The sequence below is a fragment of the Canis lupus genome, chromosome 4, assembly GCF_048164855.1.
Source record: "Canis lupus baileyi chromosome 4, mCanLup2.hap1, whole genome shotgun sequence".
NCBI classification, from domain to species: domain Eukaryota; kingdom Metazoa; phylum Chordata; class Mammalia; order Carnivora; family Canidae; genus Canis; species Canis lupus.
In genome coordinates, this window is record NC_132841.1 from 13,901,997 (window position 1) to 13,918,778 (window position 16,782).

At 37.3% G+C, this 16,782-nt stretch overlaps 1 long non-coding RNA gene across 1 annotated transcript in view; it reads right to left on the minus strand.

The window, feature by feature from the left end:
• The window catches only part of LOC140631491 (uncharacterized), a 54,057-nt gene that overhangs the window by 22,036 nt on the left and 15,239 nt on the right, over window positions 1–16,782 (minus strand). Inside the window, exon 2 of the long non-coding RNA XR_012029035.1 lies at window positions 1,213–1,297. This is a non-coding gene — a long non-coding RNA (uncharacterized lncRNA). The remainder of the gene's footprint in view (window positions 1–1,212; window positions 1,298–16,782) is intronic.

The following is a 16,782-nucleotide window of genomic DNA, read 5'->3' on the forward strand; positions in this document are numbered from 1 at the left end:
TTTCAGGGAGTACTAAATTAAATTAAATAGAGTTTTTTAATCACATGACTTCTCATAGCCTTTAATTGTTCATGAGCGTTATGGATCTCCAAATGGAAGTATTTTATGCAAGATTTTCTAAACTTATTTAACTGTGGAGCAGTTTTCTCCAGAAATACATTTTAATATCTTAAGAAAAACTAATGTATTACATGGTATAGTTTAGAAAAATACATGTCTATTCATCTGACGATTATCTTAAAATTGCTTTATGATAGCATTTACCCAGTTGGATTGTGTAATTTGCTAACATTCATTCATTCATTCATTCATTCATCCATTTAAATTTTCAGTCTACAAAAATCTAATCAGAACCTACTGCGTATCAAGCAACAAATGAGCCCCAAACTGCAGTGGCTGACTACAAGAGATATTTTACTTATTGCTTGTGTTACACGAGAGCCACAGTTTGCCTGTGGCTCTGCTGGGCTTGGCTGAGTTTGGCTGGGTTTGGTTTAATTTGAGTTGTTTCAGTTTGACTCAGGTCCATCTGTTTCTCATCCTTGGCCCCACGCCAAAGGAAGAGCCACTGTATGGGATATGTTGTTCTCATGGTAGGGGCTTAAGGGTAAGGGTGCAAGCAATGCCTCTTAAACTCGCTTTTCAGAACTGGCACACTGTCTCTTCTGCCCATATGCCATTGGCCAAAGCAAGTCACATAGCCAGTTGAAAGAAGAGTTATGTATATTTTGTGTATTTTACTTGGTGGCATTGCAGAATCACATGGTGACAAGTATGGATAGATAACCTTTTTATAGGAAAACAGTGAAAAATTGGGACACTAATTTATCATTCTTTGTAGTTTTCAGAATTAAGCCTTAACCTTAAATCTTAACTCTGTGGCTGGTAGACAATGGTTGATACATTTATTGAGAAGCAGAAATTTCTTATTGGAATGGAGAAGTGGGTGTAAGTTGTGTGTGACATAGAGGGTTATGTTGTAGAGATAAATTGCCTCCCACTCAGATTATAATGGGTAGGCAAAACTTTTGTGGCAAGATGGGACTCTCTCTTTATTACCTTGGTTTCTCCCCATTCTCATATAATGTGAAGGGTTGTTTAAGCATCACAATCCATCAAGGTTCTGCCGAGACATGCTCTCTATTATTAGTGAGAGAGGAATTGGGTTATCTTATCCAATCCAAAGAATGTACATGCCTAGCCTCACCTTACCAGGAAGAGTGGGACAGGAATGTATTGCTCTGGCCTTGGACAGAATGGTAGCCACAGAATGAACCAGGACTTTAAACTTGAGAGGCTGAAAAAGAAGGAAAGAGACCAAGGAGAGGAGACTTCTGGATATCCATTGACATGGACATAATAAGAACAGAAAGTAAATGTTTTGCATCATCCTATGGATTCTGAATTTGTAAAGTCAGCCAAGGGTAGGATGATTTCTTCAGTGTTGCATGCTCTTTAAGATATCATGCTTCAAAATGCCAGGATTATAGTATCTAGATTTTTGACCATGAGCTGCAGGGATAAAAAAAGAGGCAAAGGGGAAGAAACTGAAGAGCTCTGTTTCAGAGAACACAAGGTGGTGAAAGTTGGCAGGTCAGTCGGGACCAGTGAATAGGAATGTCTGGAAACAAGCAGTCTCCTAGGGAAGGGGCTGCTTGGCTGCCAGATTCTTAGTCTTTTGGTGCTGATCCATTCCAGACTCCTCCACACATTCCCACAGAGATTGGAGGAAGTAAGGTTTAAGCAGCCTTTTGTGTCTTAGTGTTTTCTATTGCCTGGGTCACTGGGGACTCTTTACCATTGTTAGTTAAAAGCTTGATAACTGTGTGTTCTGTTATGATATAATTAAATATTTGATTAATTGCTTCAGCCTTATTCCATGGAGTATGCAGTTTTCCTGAATCAAAGAGTTTGTCTCAGCACGGTGTCAAAAAACATGAAGATTTAAGGCTCATCCAAGCATCAACTCAGAGCTAATGTAGGCGCCCTGACTCGAGGCTGCTGAATGGTAGGATTAAACAAACATTTTAAGAAGGGGGATCTGCTGATGCTCCTGAACTGGAGTCATAATAAAATGTGTTACATATAGAAAAATTCCAGGCTTACATTTTTACATCTGTAACATGTGTTCTGGCTTCTGTTTTTGGTCTTCCCTATTAATGGAGGAAAATGAGGTTTAATCCAAGAGAGGTCAGCAGTTGGATAAACCCAGCTTTGGAGAAAGTCTTTCCTCAGTCACCAAGCACTTCTTAATCACTTTTGTGTATCAGGCACACAAAGGAGTAAGATGGCTTTCAAGGTGTTCATGTTCTGTCAAGACATATAGACCTTGATAAAGCACATTCCAATGTAAGTGAATGCTAATTAATGCAAAAATAGAGGGAGCATGGTTGATGGGGTGGGACAAGAGTGGGAAAGGAAGGAGGTCTGAAAAAAAAAGAAACTAAGATAATTGAGGTTTTTAAGAGTCTCAGAAAAATCTGAATGAGTGAGTTGAGGAGACACATACAGATACCTTTACATGCATGTCATTGTGACTGCCTTTAGCATTAGCACTGGGGGGAAAGCACCACCTTAAAGCCCGAACACCTGGGTTGGGGTGACTGATCTGTTGCAGTTCCTGCTCTGTGTGATTTTTCAGGGTCTTCACCCCTAAAACTTTGGCAAGGGTGGCTACCTGAATGCCCTCAGTCCTTGCTTTCTTCCATAGTGTGGATTTGCTTCTGCGAAGCTGATGCCAGCCAAGGACTGCCTTTCTCTCTTCCTTAGCTTTTGAGCCAAAGCCATGTGACTAGTTCTGGCCAGTGAATTGTGAGTGGAACTGATATGTGTGTCACTTCTGAAAAAGTGGCCAGCTGGTGTACTTTCCCATACTCATCCCCCCCTTGCTGTGTTGGTGTTGATGATAGTGACATCACAAGGGCATCTCTGAAGCCTGCTTGGTTTGTGTTAGACTCACTATTAGCAAAAAATAAACTTTGATTGTTATGAATCACTGAGCTCTTAGGGTTGTGAATTGCAGCCATTAACCCACCATGAATAGTACAAAAGTGCAAACAATATCCACTCTATCTTCCACATGGTTATTGAGAGTCTCAAACATGATTACATGTGAAAGGCATTGTAAAATTTTAAGTACTAGAAAAATATTAGTGTTTGTTATTGGAGAGAAAATAAAAACCTACCTATTGAAAATTAGGTAGTGAATTTTATAAGAAATGCAATTAACTCAGTTTAGAGCATGTTTTAAAAGATTACTATTGTAGTGTTACATGCTATATGACAACATCTTTAAATATCAACTGAAGGCCTTTTGTTTTGAGTGATACCCAGTGCTACAGAATAGCAATTTAATCAAATACTCTGAACATAAACTTGAGGTTCATCATTTTGACATCTGATCAGTATTCTTTGTGTGCTTTTCAACAAAATGTGAATTGACTATCTCAGTGGAGATACAGCTTGAGTTGGCAATAATTAAGAGCAGAAAAGGAATAGATGAGAGGATTTATAGGGAAAAGATGATGAATTGGTCAGAAGTATTTCAGGTGCCGAGTGATAGAGATTTAACCTGAAGTAGCTTGAACCAAAAGAGGATATTATTGATAGGATATAACTCTGCAAGAATGGCAGGGGCCCAGTGACGGACTGAAATGTCCTTAGGTTCTTTCTGCTGCCCTACTTCTGCTTTTCTCTGCATACTACTGCATACTTCTATCGGGCACTGCTTTTCCTTTTCATGACTGCCAACATCGCCTTGGTTCCCATCCTCAACTGTCAGCCACCAGGGCAGATGCTACCTACAAACTCTTTTCTTCCAAGTCCTAACACAGCAGCTTCTGTGTTAGTCAAGTGCATGATGCAAGAATTTACTATAAAAGAATCCTAGATGCAAATTTAGCAGCTAAGAGAATTTTTAATGCACAGTTGTTGATCAAAACAATTACTGTAAAAAAAAAATTACTGTTAAGATACAATTCTAGACTCTTGAGGAAATATACAAATGAGCAGACATATCTATTGTCTAATCCACTTATCTAATAGGCAGATAAGACTAACACGTTTAAAAATTTTTATTTTTATTAGTGTTAGTGTGGAAAGAGTCCAGATGTCCATTAACAGATGAATGGATAAAGAAGATGTGGTACATATACACAGTGGAATACTAATACTCAGCCATCAAAAAGAATGAAATCTTGCCATTTGCAACCACATGGGTGGAACTAGATGGTATTATGCTAAGTGAAATAAATCAGTCAGAGAAAGGCAAATACAGTATGATTTCACTCATGTAGGAATTTAAGAAACAAAACACATGAACATAGGGAAAAGGAAGGAAAAATAAAATAAGATGAAAATTGAGAGGGAGCCAAACCGTAAGAGACGCTGAACTCTCAGAAACAGACTGAGGGGTGTTGGATGGGAGGTGGGAGGGAGGGATGGGGTGAGTGATGGGCAATTAAGGAGGGCAAATGATGGAATGAGCACTGGGTGTTATAGGAAACTGATGAATCACTAAATTCTACCTCTGAAACTAATTTAAAAAGAAAGCCTTTATTTTTAATGTGACTGTGGAGTCGTGCAAGGTAGATTTTTATTGGCCTTCATACATGATTTCTCTTATAATTGAAAAGTCTTGAGTCTTGGACAGTATAGGAACTTGTGTTTTGTATATTTTGGGAATATCACCAACTTTAAGATTCTAAAAACTTTCCCAGTTTAGTAATCTCATATTACTAATTTCAGCCACACTTTGTAAAAATCTATATTTGAAGTTTCTGTTTTTTCCTTTCTTCATCTTTTTTTTTAATCTCCACTGCTGAGATCACAAAAAAAGGAACCTGTGTCATGGCAACAGAAACTTAGCATAAAAGATAATAATGTTTGACTTAGATAATCTGCACCAGGATGTTGATGTAGATTTAACTGAATTTTTCTGGAAGGACATGGAAGTTCATGCCTGCTTGGTCAGAATTTATGTACATTTGCCTGTGTTCTGAGATATCTGATGAAGGAATCTTAAATCTTGTCCTTTGTTGTCTCACTCTCATTCATTATTACTCTTGTCAGAGTGCAAGGCCACCTAGACCTGGGGTGAGGTGGAGAGGGATTATATTTAAGAAGGAAAAGACTCAGAAGGAACTGCTTTCAAGGAATACTGAAGAGAGCATCTCAGGTGATGCCTGTGGGTAGCCATGGAGTCAATCTGTTTAGGGCATAAACACAGACGATGCTTCGAAACTCTTCTCAAGGATTCTTTGCATAAATTGACAATGGTATGGAATTGCAGGCTGATCTCTTAATCATTCCAAATCTGAGCACTGTTTCTTTTTCCACTAAAGTTACTGATGGAAAGGAAATGTAAGATATAAGACAGGGACCTACTGGACTCCTCTTCTCTCTCTGCACACCAAACCTTCATACTTTGAGTCTTCCCCAATATGTAAATGGATGTGATTTGAAAGTTATCAGAGCTTTCCTGTTCTCAATATGTCATCTGCTTAGTGCACCCAAAACCTTCACCACTGAACTTACTCAAGTTGGTTACATCACTGTACAGCATTCAGCGTGGGAGTTCAGAGGGGTTGAGGAAATCTGGAGAGACACATAAATTGAGTCCAATACAGCATATTTAAAATTTGTGCTGTCCCATAAAAGGTGATGTATGTCCTATAAAAATCTAGAGAAATGGAATAATATTAAGCTTACCTGATTGTATTTTTAATTACAAAATATTATAATTACAGTATATTTTACTACTTTAATAACTCTCTTATTGTTGAATATATATGTTGTTTCTAAATTTTTACTCATATAAATTATTTTGTAATAAACTTCTTTATAGCTAAATCTTCATAAGCTTTTTTGATTATTGACTAAGGATTCTTAGAAGTGTAACTGCTGAGCCAAAGGACATGTCCTAATTTTTTAAAAAATCTGTGCTGCTTGGTTGCCCTCCAGAAAGGTTGTACAAATGTACACTCCTAAACTGCCTTCCAGAAGTACAAGGAGCCTAATTGTCAGCATATTTTTTGAAAAACTCAATATTAAAATTTTAAAAATATATCCACCATTTTATAGTTGAAAGTTTCTGTGATATTTTTGTTTAATTTGTATTTTTATTACTAATGAAGTTAAATATGTTTAAGTTAAACATTTATATTTATTTGTGAATTGTGTATATATCCTTTTCTCATTTTAATATCAGATGATCATATATTTTTTACTGATTTGTAAAGACAATCTATTAAGGACAACACCTCTATATATTATATACAGGAAATATATTTTTCCTCAGTTTGAAAATATCTTTTACACTTTTATAGCATTCCTTTTTATATACAAATTTATAAACATACTTTTTATATGGTCAGATCTATTCCTCTTTTCTGTCTTTCTTGGTTTTCCTCTTTGGTGTTATGTATGCTAAAAAAGTGTGGTGTTTTTTTTGTTTGTTTGTTTGTTTTGTTTTTGTTTTGTTTTGTTTTGTTTTGTTTTTTAGGGAGGCTCTATGCCCAGCATTAGAGCCCAACACAAGGCTTGAACTCATGTTCTGAGATCAATGTTCTGATCTGAGCTGAGATCAAGAGCTGAACACAACCGATAGAGCCACTGAGGTGCTCTTTTGCTAAAAGTTTTTAAGCTGCCAGATTTATGTGTATATATGTATATATAAACCTAGTGCATTTATAGTTTCAATTTATTATATCATTCGAAAGATATTTTATTTTCTTCTGCCTTTCATTATTATTGTTGAGAAATTAGCTGTAATCATATTAGGATTTCTTTGAAGGTAATGTGCATTTTCTCTGGCTTCTTTGAAGATTTTCTCTTTGTCATCAGGTTCCAGTAATTTTACTATATGTTCAGTACTTTTATTATTACCTGTTTTTTATTTGTTCTCCTTGTGAATCTTTGTCTTAATATTTTTGATGATAGGAAAAATGGATAAGGCAATCACCATCTGACTCTCTTCTAGTCAAGCTCTTGTTTTGTGCAATAATGTGGGTTAATCCGTCTTGGTCTATCTGTCATGGGGTTGTACGACTTCTGAGAATGAGAGTGAGCTGGCTTGTGATTCTGTGTCTATGAATGTAAGTACTGAATTCATGGAAATAATGTCCTGTGTTTGTGCTGGGAATGGGAACAGTTTGAGACAGAGAAAGGAAGAAAGTATCTGTTGTGTAGATGGGAACGTGTTTCACATGGGATACTTTGGGTTACCAAAGACCCATACTAAACTTATGAAAAAGGGAATTTGTTGGCTCTCATAACTTAAAATTCAGTTGCAGATTAAAATTTAGTTTTAGGCTTGGCTCAGTATGGGTAGGAACCCAGAGAATATAATCAGAGGCTGGATTCTCTTTCAGAGTCTCTCAGCTAGTTTTTTCTATTGGATTTATTCTCCAATAAATGTTTTCTTTTGTTGGAAATATTGGCTTTACCAACTCCAACCTTTATTTTTTCAGATTCAAGTCTCATGAGAAAAAGCACTTTCCTTAGTTTCAGAGTTGTAGAAAAGTTGTGTCATCTTTGCTCAGACTTGGTCCAAGAATAACTATTATGGCCAGAGAAAGGAAATAGCAGGTGTCTAGACCAGCGTCAGATGACCACTCCATCCTAGGTCTGGGCAGTGCTGTTAAGTCAAGTCAAAGTATCTTAGATGATAGTGGGGGGGTTGCGTTATTCACTAGATGATAATTGGGGTTCTGTGTTGATTTTAAATCTTATTTTTTATGACTGAGAATATTCTAAGTTTTCTCAAGTGGCTATTTAGAAGTGTTTCATAATCCTGAAATGCCTGTATGTACTCATGCCCTACATCAGTGTTTGCAGTTCCTTATTCAAATAACCTGTAGTCATCTTACAACTAGAGGCCGCTTCAGTGGTTTGAATGCTGGATGCACATTAGAAATAAATGGAGAGCATTTATTTTTTTTTTTTTTTTTTTTAATTTTTTTTAATGGAGAGCATTTAAAACAAGATTCCTGGCTTTACCACAGAGATTCTGATATGGTTCATCTGAAGTGAGACTTAGGCATAGAAGTTTCTAATGTAGAACTAGGATGAGAATAATAGGTTAGAAAATTCTGGAGCAAATCAACTATAGATTTTCTTAGGAGGCAAATTTTAGATTCTCATGTATTTGAGAGTTAGTTTCCTTTAGCCACCAAGTATTGCCATTTTTTATTTATTTGGGGGGGGGAGAGAGAGAGAGAGAGAGAGACCATGAGTGGGGGAAGAAGACAAGAGGGGGGGGAGGCAGAGGGAGAGAGAGAGAGAGGTAGATTCCCTGCCTGAGCAGAGAGCCCAACCCAGGGCTTGATCCCAGGACCCTGAGATCATGACTTGAGATGAAGGCAGATGCTTAGCTGACTGAGCTACCCAGGTGCCCTGAGTGTTGACATTTTTTATTTCAAGTTTATTTGATTTTGCATTAAAACTCATTGTGGAGGGAGTGATGACAATGACAGTGGGAATGTCAGAGGAGTGGATACGGCTACAAGTGAGGTGCTTTTCCTTAAAGATCTTTGTGAAGCCACAAAACATAGCCTACCTTGAAATCTAGTTGTATTTCTAGAACACTTGTTGAGTGGTGTCTAAGCAGAGGGCATGTGGGGGTCATTTCCCTTTGACACCCAGCTGCCTGCTTCTGTTTCTATCCAGCTGGGGGAATTCAAAAGATTATAATAGCACTGGTGCATTATCTAGCTGTCCCATGCTATGGACTTCAGTTTTAAATGGGTTTCTTTCAAGGTCTATTCTCAGTTCTCTACAAGTGACTGAGAGAAGAGGTGTTTTCCATTGAGCATTTCAAGTAAACAGACCAACTCAGGAAAATGGTGACCCATCCCGCGCCTGGCTAGTGTCTACTTTGCCACATTAGGCATTTGGACATAAGCAAAGTGGGTTCTAAATGTTTCCAAAGGTTTGGACATTGCTTTCAAATGATAATAGATGAAGATCATAAATTTTAAACATCAAGTTGTATATTATTTTTCCCTCTGCCTTAAATTCATAGCACTAACATGACAATGGTGAGTCTTTCCGTGGCTGGCCACAATAAATTCTTTTCTACTTAATTTTTATTTATGTGTAACTTTTGCCTGAGAATAAAGAGTAGTCTACCTTCAACCTGCCCACCTTCATATCTGGGGAGAAGGGCTGACTGAAGTTTTTCTTCTATTTTCAGTCCTGTTTCTCAGTCCTCTCCATACTCTTCCTCCTATCCCGGAGCCTCCCTAGTTGTGTACTGCATTTTCAGTGATTGGCATTATGTCTCCACACAGTAGATTCTGGACTGTGTGTTATCCCACTGTTTCATCCATCTTTGTGCTTCCAAAAATATGAGGAACTTCTCTTCTCCCAGTGTATGTGTTCATATGGTTGTATTCCTTTGTACTGATATATAGTCTTTTTGGGTGGGATTTTGGGTGGAGGTGGGGAGGTGAATCCCTGGTCTGTGATTTTGTACCTGAAACTCTTCTGCTTTGATTTTATTACTATGCAGTATCATGTGCCATCTGATTGCTCTCTTACCATTCAGTGAAACATACTATAATAGCTGATTTGGGAAGAAAATTGACTCAAATCCGTTAGGTTTATACGCAGGGATATGGATGAGCAGAGTTACTGTTCTTGAGGAGAAAAGAAATGAATCTTATGTTGCTTCTATACCCACAATCACCTAAGAGACTTCAGAAAATAATTTAAAAACCAAATAGGTGAAAGGTTTTACAGTGTATTTTATAATATTTTATTAGAATGACAAATGACTATAGAATTAAAAGAATGAAGCTTTTGGCAGACTATAGGACATTCACCTAAGAATAAATTACCTTGCAACTTTTGTTACTTTCTTAATATCTGTTACTAGTTTTTGCCTGAGGCATGATGCCAAGTAGTTCCAAAGTATGAAATATTACCCACAGCTCATACCATTTTATCTTTTTTTGTTGTTTAATTAAATATGTCTCTCATCTCTTTATCAAGAGGAATAAAACTCAATTTTATTGAGTGTTTGAGTCTATGTGTTTCGTCCATCCGAGCTTATTTTCCTGGTACTTTTAAAAAGGCAACTCTATGCCATATGCTATGTACCAGAATGGCTGTAAATAATCATAAAATTAAATGCCAGAATTTACCACTACATGTGGTTTCTCATTAAGGTTTGATGTGGCTTCTCTAAACTGAAAATGGTTGAAGGGTTGATTTCTTGTATTATCAAGCTGTTTTCTGAGCTTTCTTGCTGGCCCACCTACCTGGATATATAATTAACTTCAGCTCTCAAAGGCTTTTGGTAGATTTAGGCTATATCTTTGGGAAAATAAGAGGTTATTCTCTGAAACACATATGTGCTATAGGAATAGCAACTCCAAAGTATCTCATGGTTGCTCCCTAATATGATGGTGACCATATGTTCTGGATATTCCCTAGCAATCCTATGTCATGTACTCTGATTCGGGGTTTGGAAAATATAGCTGATACCATATGTAACACTTACTAAGTAGGGAGAATAGATCAGGCTGCTATTGCTACTGAGCTAAATGTTATTTTAGGATGAATCCCATACTAACCTAGACTGTATCAGTCATTATTTTAGATTCATGCCTTTAATTTTCTTCTTTAAATATTATCATATTCAAGAGAATTGGAAATTTCCGTGTAGTAAACCCATGATCCTATGGCAACAAATCCAGTTAGAGGAGAGATTATATATATTAAAATTAATATATATGAGATCATACCTACTTCTTAGAGCTCTTGTTTTGATAGTCTTCTTTAGATATTGATGGTTAAAAGAATTAGGAATTTCCATTTACAGGACAATGATCCCATGTTTACAAATCCATTTAGAGAAGAGATGATATGAATTAAAGTTAAGCTTTTCTGTGTGTGTTTTAGCTTTGTCATCATAGTAGCTAGTAAAGCTCACTTCCACTGAACAACATATTGATATTTCCACACCTTCCAATGATTCAGTTTCAATTTTACCACCAATAATAACAGGGATAGTTATTTCAATAACAAATATTTTCGTATGACATCTGCTGTATAAAATACTGTGCTGCTGATGAGGGCACTCAAAAATAAACATCTTGGCTTTTGCTCTAAAGCAGATCGAATTCTAGTAGTTTGAAAGAGTACAATGTGTGGATAAGTACTAGAAGTCAGGCAGATGTGGGCTTGTCACTTGTTAGCTTTGTGACTTGAGCAAGTTAAATACCTTGCCGTGAGCCTCAGTTTTCTCATTGGTAAACTGGAGAAAATAATCCCTACACTGCATGCAGTTGTACAGATTAATGAGGCTATAGTTGTTGATATGAAATTCTCTATGGAGCCCACAAGTATGAGACAGAGAATAACTAATCTGTGTGGGGATGAACAGGGAGACCTGGAACCTGTCAGCTTGGTTTCCCATCTCTCCTACTTCCATTATTGTCTTTGCTTTCACCATGTGTTCATTAGGGATTTCCTGAGGTTTTAAACACTATAAACTATAATGAGCATATTGAACCCTTTCTTTATATACATGAAGGGGATGCCTGAGTCGCTCAGTGGTTGAGCATCTGTCTTAGGCTCAGGTCATGATCCTGGGGTCCTGGGATCGAATTCCGCATCAGGCTCCCCCGAGGGGGCCTACTTCTCCCTCTGCCTAGGTCTCTGCCTTTCTCTTTCTGTGTCTCTCATGAATAATAAATAACATCTTAAAATATATATATGAAGAAACTGAGACCTAGAAAAAGAAAATTATAGATTTAAAATCATGAGCTAATAAATGTCAGAGTAGGTCATAGAACCTAGGGCTCCAGGGATCCCTGGGTGGCTCAGCAGTTTAGCGCCTGTCTTCAACCCAAGATGTGATCCTGGAGTCCTGGGATCGAGTTCTACATCGGGCTCCCTGTGAGGAGCCTGCTTCTCCCTCTTCTTCTCTCTCTCGCTCTTTCTTTCTCTGTGTGTCTCTCATGAATAGGTAAATAAAAATCTTTTTTTTTTATAAAAAAAAAAAAAAGGAACCCAGGGCTCTTACTATCCATGCCACTGTCTTCCCATGAGGTATGCTGGCTGCCTGCCTCCTTATTAAGCTTAAGTCCCTTTCCCCCAGGAGTCTCAGGAGAGAGAAAACAGCTGAGCACAATCTCCTATAAAGGATATTACTACTACTACTACAATTTTTACAAAAGGGAAAATGAACACACCACGATCAGAATCTTAATATAATCCATATGTATTACTGGATCCTATATGTTTGTCTCTCCACAAACACATTTTTTAGATTGACCAAATTCTGATTGTATTTGAAGAGATACCATATTATAAGAAAGAAACTTCTTTAGTTAATTAAAATGGATTAGCTGCATATATCCCTTTCAATAGAATATTGATTTTGAGTACCTCATTATAAAGGAATCATTCCATGATTTCCTCTGAAATTGATTATGTGATCCATTGGAGAGGATGACAGAGAAGAAATGAAAACAGTACTCTCGGCACTTCTGCCAAATGCCAAATGTTATAACTGAAGAAAGGAAAGAAGATAGTGACAAATACCATGTTTAACCTTTGCTTTTGCCTTCACCAAGATAAAGTAATGCCATTTATTGCAGGGTCATTTAACAGATTCTGTTGACTGACTTTTACATGCATTTGTCAGCTATTAGTTTTCTATTGCTACATAACAAATTACCAAAAATTTAGTGGCTTGTAGCAACACAAATTTATTATCTTATAGTTTTCATGAGTTAAGAGTCTGGATACAAATCTGATATGTTCTCTGCTTAGGCAGTCACCAGGCTGAAATCAAGGTGTCGGCTGAGACTTGTAGTGCCCTTGCAACCTCACTGGTTATATGACTGAGATCTCTGTCTTCCTGCTAGCTATTGACTGGGACATCTCTCAACACCTAGAGACCACCCTCCTCTCCCAACATGGAAGTTTTCTTTCTTCCAGGCCAGCAGGAGAGTGTGCTTCACAGTTTTTGTTCTGCCCACATTTAAAGGGAAAGATGGGGTTAGTCAGGGCTTGTACCCAAGATCTAGAATCATGGGGGACAGTTCAGAACCCTTCTACCATTGTTCAGATTTTCTAATTATTGACAGGGTAAAATGAACATTAGGCAAAATTATCAATTAAAGCAAGTTTGTATTCTCTTTACCCTTATGAGTATCTTGATAATCCAAAGGAATAGATTGCCAAAACGATTTTTTTGGGGGGTGGGGGAGAGGTGGAAGGTTTGTAGTGAAGAAGGGAAAAGAGAAATGGCTCTTATCTAACTATGAAAGACATACTTAGAACACTAAGTTTATCCTCCAGTATGTTTCTCAAAAACAGGAATTCAATACTTTGGTAGCAACTATTGTGTTAATGTGGAAACTGTTTTCCTCCCAGTTATAAATGTTATTGTCACTAGTGTCTTTGAAAACAAACAAATAGAAAAAAAATCCTCCTGAGTGAAGTTCCAGGACTTTACCATATCTATTAACACAATTCAAATCTAGTGGCCAACTTACAGGGATACAACCCAAAAGACTCAATAATAATTTTATGACTAAACATTCCGAGTTAAAAAAAAAAAAAGACAGGAGGGAACTATTTTGGCAAGAGTGAATCATCAGTTGTGCAAAAAATAATTCATTGTGTTGAAAGATAAACCAAGGCTTATTTAAAATTTTAAGAGTTTATTTGGACAAAAATTGACTTGTGTTTGGCAACATCTAACCAGGTGATAAAAAGGAGCTCTGAGGAATTGTACAAAACGACTTATATAGGCAGAAGGGAGCAGGAACAAAGCAGTTACACTGGGTTAGAAAGCAGGTCGATTATTACAAGGTAACTTTCCTTTAGGGGGTGAGAGGAATCTGTCAGGCAGAGTGCCAAACTAATGCTGATCAGGTGATTCATAGCTGACTGGTTTGAGATTCCATTTCTGGGAGAGCTGGGACATAATTAAGTCTTGGTTTGGTGACATGGGTCTGAGCACAAGCAACTCTATTTGTAGCCTATTGTTTTGTTTTTAACAATTGTCAAAAGAGTTTTGACTCCATCTTATAAAAAGAAGTCATAAGATTTCTGGCAGTTTTATTTTTGATTTGGTTCATTAAGAATTACTTCTACTCATTTCCAATTTCCTTTAGAGTTCTAGGTTGAATCCTTTATAGACTCTTTCATGTTCACTTTATATCAAATACCTCAGTGGAACTTTGGGATCTGGCTCTACTTCAGTAGAAAACATTCATGAGTTTCTGTGGAGTGAAATAAAGATCAGATAGGTTAAAGGTTCTGAATCTGTGGTTTTGGCTCTGATTTCAGACTGGAGTGTCAGCATTTGGTTGAATTGTTGTACAAATGCTTCTGGGTTCAAGGTCACTGGAACTGGTCTAGTATTTCAGTGGGACACATGATCCCATACACCAGGACTTTGTGGCTCTCACCATAGTACTTAGAACTTCTAGAAGCTCAGTTGCTGAATGTGGTCCCATATTCCAGTGCTTTTAGCACTCAAAGTCCCCTAGCTAGGTGAAAAAATGGAAAACCTGGGTATGAATGAGAATTATGCCTCTGTATTACTATTATTGTCCTTCTTCTTCCTTACTTTCTTCTCTCTCTCTCCTCTGGGGAAAAAAAAGAATCTAGACAAAAAACAAAGGAAAGGACTTGCTCAGTGTCAAGAATCGAGGGTTGGGCTGAGCCACAGATATGATTTGTAGTCCCAAAAGCCCTAGACTTTTGCTAAGATACATGTGAGTGACAACAGCTGAGCTGTGGCTTCCCAGGAGATTCTAAGGCCGGTTACATCATTAGGGATTCAGATGTTCTAATCAAGACTTTTGAAGGTTCTTGAAATCAAGGGGGTTATGACATCTTTCTGAAGATATTTTACCTCCCTCTCTTTTCCCTTCCTTCCATCCTCCCTCTCTTTATTGATGGCAAATATTTTATAATTGTGATCATTACTTAGGTGATAAGTGATCCTGATAAGGAAACTCACTCACTCTTAAAATGATCTAGCTAGACTTAGTTGTTTTAATGATTATGTCCCATGATTAACTTGTTTCAATGATTTTTTGCATTGTTTTCCACAGATAAAATACCTATTTATAACCCATAATATATCTGGAGCAAATTAGTTCTAATTGTATTGCTGTATGGTACTAGTGAACTAGCTTTTATTTTTTTTTTATTTTATTTTTTTTAAAGATTTTTTTTTATTTATTTATTCATGATAGACACAGAGAGAGAGAGGCAGAGACACAGGCAGAGAGAGAAGCAGGCTCCATGCACCGGGAGCCTGACATGGGATTCGATCCCAGGTCTCCAGGATCGCGCCCTGGGTCAAAGGCAGGCGCTAAACCACTGCGCCACCCAGGGATCCCGTGAACTAGCTTTTAAACTGGCAACACATGGTCACCCAGGATAGTTATCCTTAAGGTGAGCAAGATGTTAAATGACTGATAGTCAGAGGGACATATGTTTTCCAATTTGTCTTGGGCCTCACAAAGGCAGTGAGGGCATTTTCTGCAGCTGCTCTTATTTTTAAAATAATTCCACTTTTCCTCTGCCCTTTGAATAAAGTGACCCTTATTCAGAGGAAGCAGTATGAAAGGATTCTCACTGTTGGCCAAGTGTGAATTTGAGAAAAAAAATACATGGCTCATTTTTCATTGCCATTTAAAAACTTACAGCCAAATCAGTGTAATGCTTATATCTCAAAAAGCTTTGCCACCAAAAAGATTATTTTCTTTCTTCTAAAGTAGACAAATTAGGCTCTTAAATTCAGACAGACTTTTTTTCTATACCACTCAGTGCCTTCTGAAGAGCTTTATGATGTCAGTAGCATTGGGAAATTTAACTGAGCTAAGTGCTTAATACACAAGTTGAGTTATGAATTCCCATTGAAGTCATGCTTTTTCACAAAGTTCACATAGTAATTTCAGATCTGTGACACTACCAAAGAGTCATGGGATCATAGCAGAGAATAGATAAATCAATAAGACACTCCCGCCCAAGATAGTCTATTTTCTCTTAGTTGATTGTTTTATTCTAAACAAAACAAAACAAAAACCCAAGCCTACGTTCCCCAAAGCATTACTTTCTGCTAAAACATTGCTTTTTAAGTTTAAAATGTCCTGTCCTGCTGCCTTTTAAACCCTACAGTTCTTGTTAATATAGATTATTTATTTCAAATGATGTACATCTTCTATTTTAGTGAACCCCTGGAAAACAACTCTGGATAGGAAGTTAGACTAAGTGTAGAAATAGCCAACAAGTGGCTAAACCTAGGACATGCACCGCGTCTCATAATTCTCATAATCATATCCCACAAACTTAGCTCAGATGTAAGAGTCATGCGACAGAACTATGGACCTCTCCTCCCTTGGAGCCACCACTCATTCTTCCTAAGGCTTTCTCTACTCAAGAGGATGATCTTTTCAGATGAGAGTGTTCTTCAGCCACATGTGCACACTTTATTACTGGGGCCTTCAAGCAAACACGTAATCCTTAAGCAAGAGAATTTATGCTCTTAATTAGAATAAAGTCATTCTGAATAAGAACAATGGATAGACACAACAGACAAAACATATTGTGCTGCTTTTCTGCTGTGCATTGTAAATCTGTGCATAAAAAAGACCTTTATGCTTATACAAAAAGATGCTCCTGATTTACTGTCAAGAGGACCTGTTTTTCAATGTCTTCTACACATTCTGAATCAGGTTTCCTTATGCAACAAGCATTTACTCAAGAGCCTACTAAGAGCCTAACACCATGATGAATACTTAATGG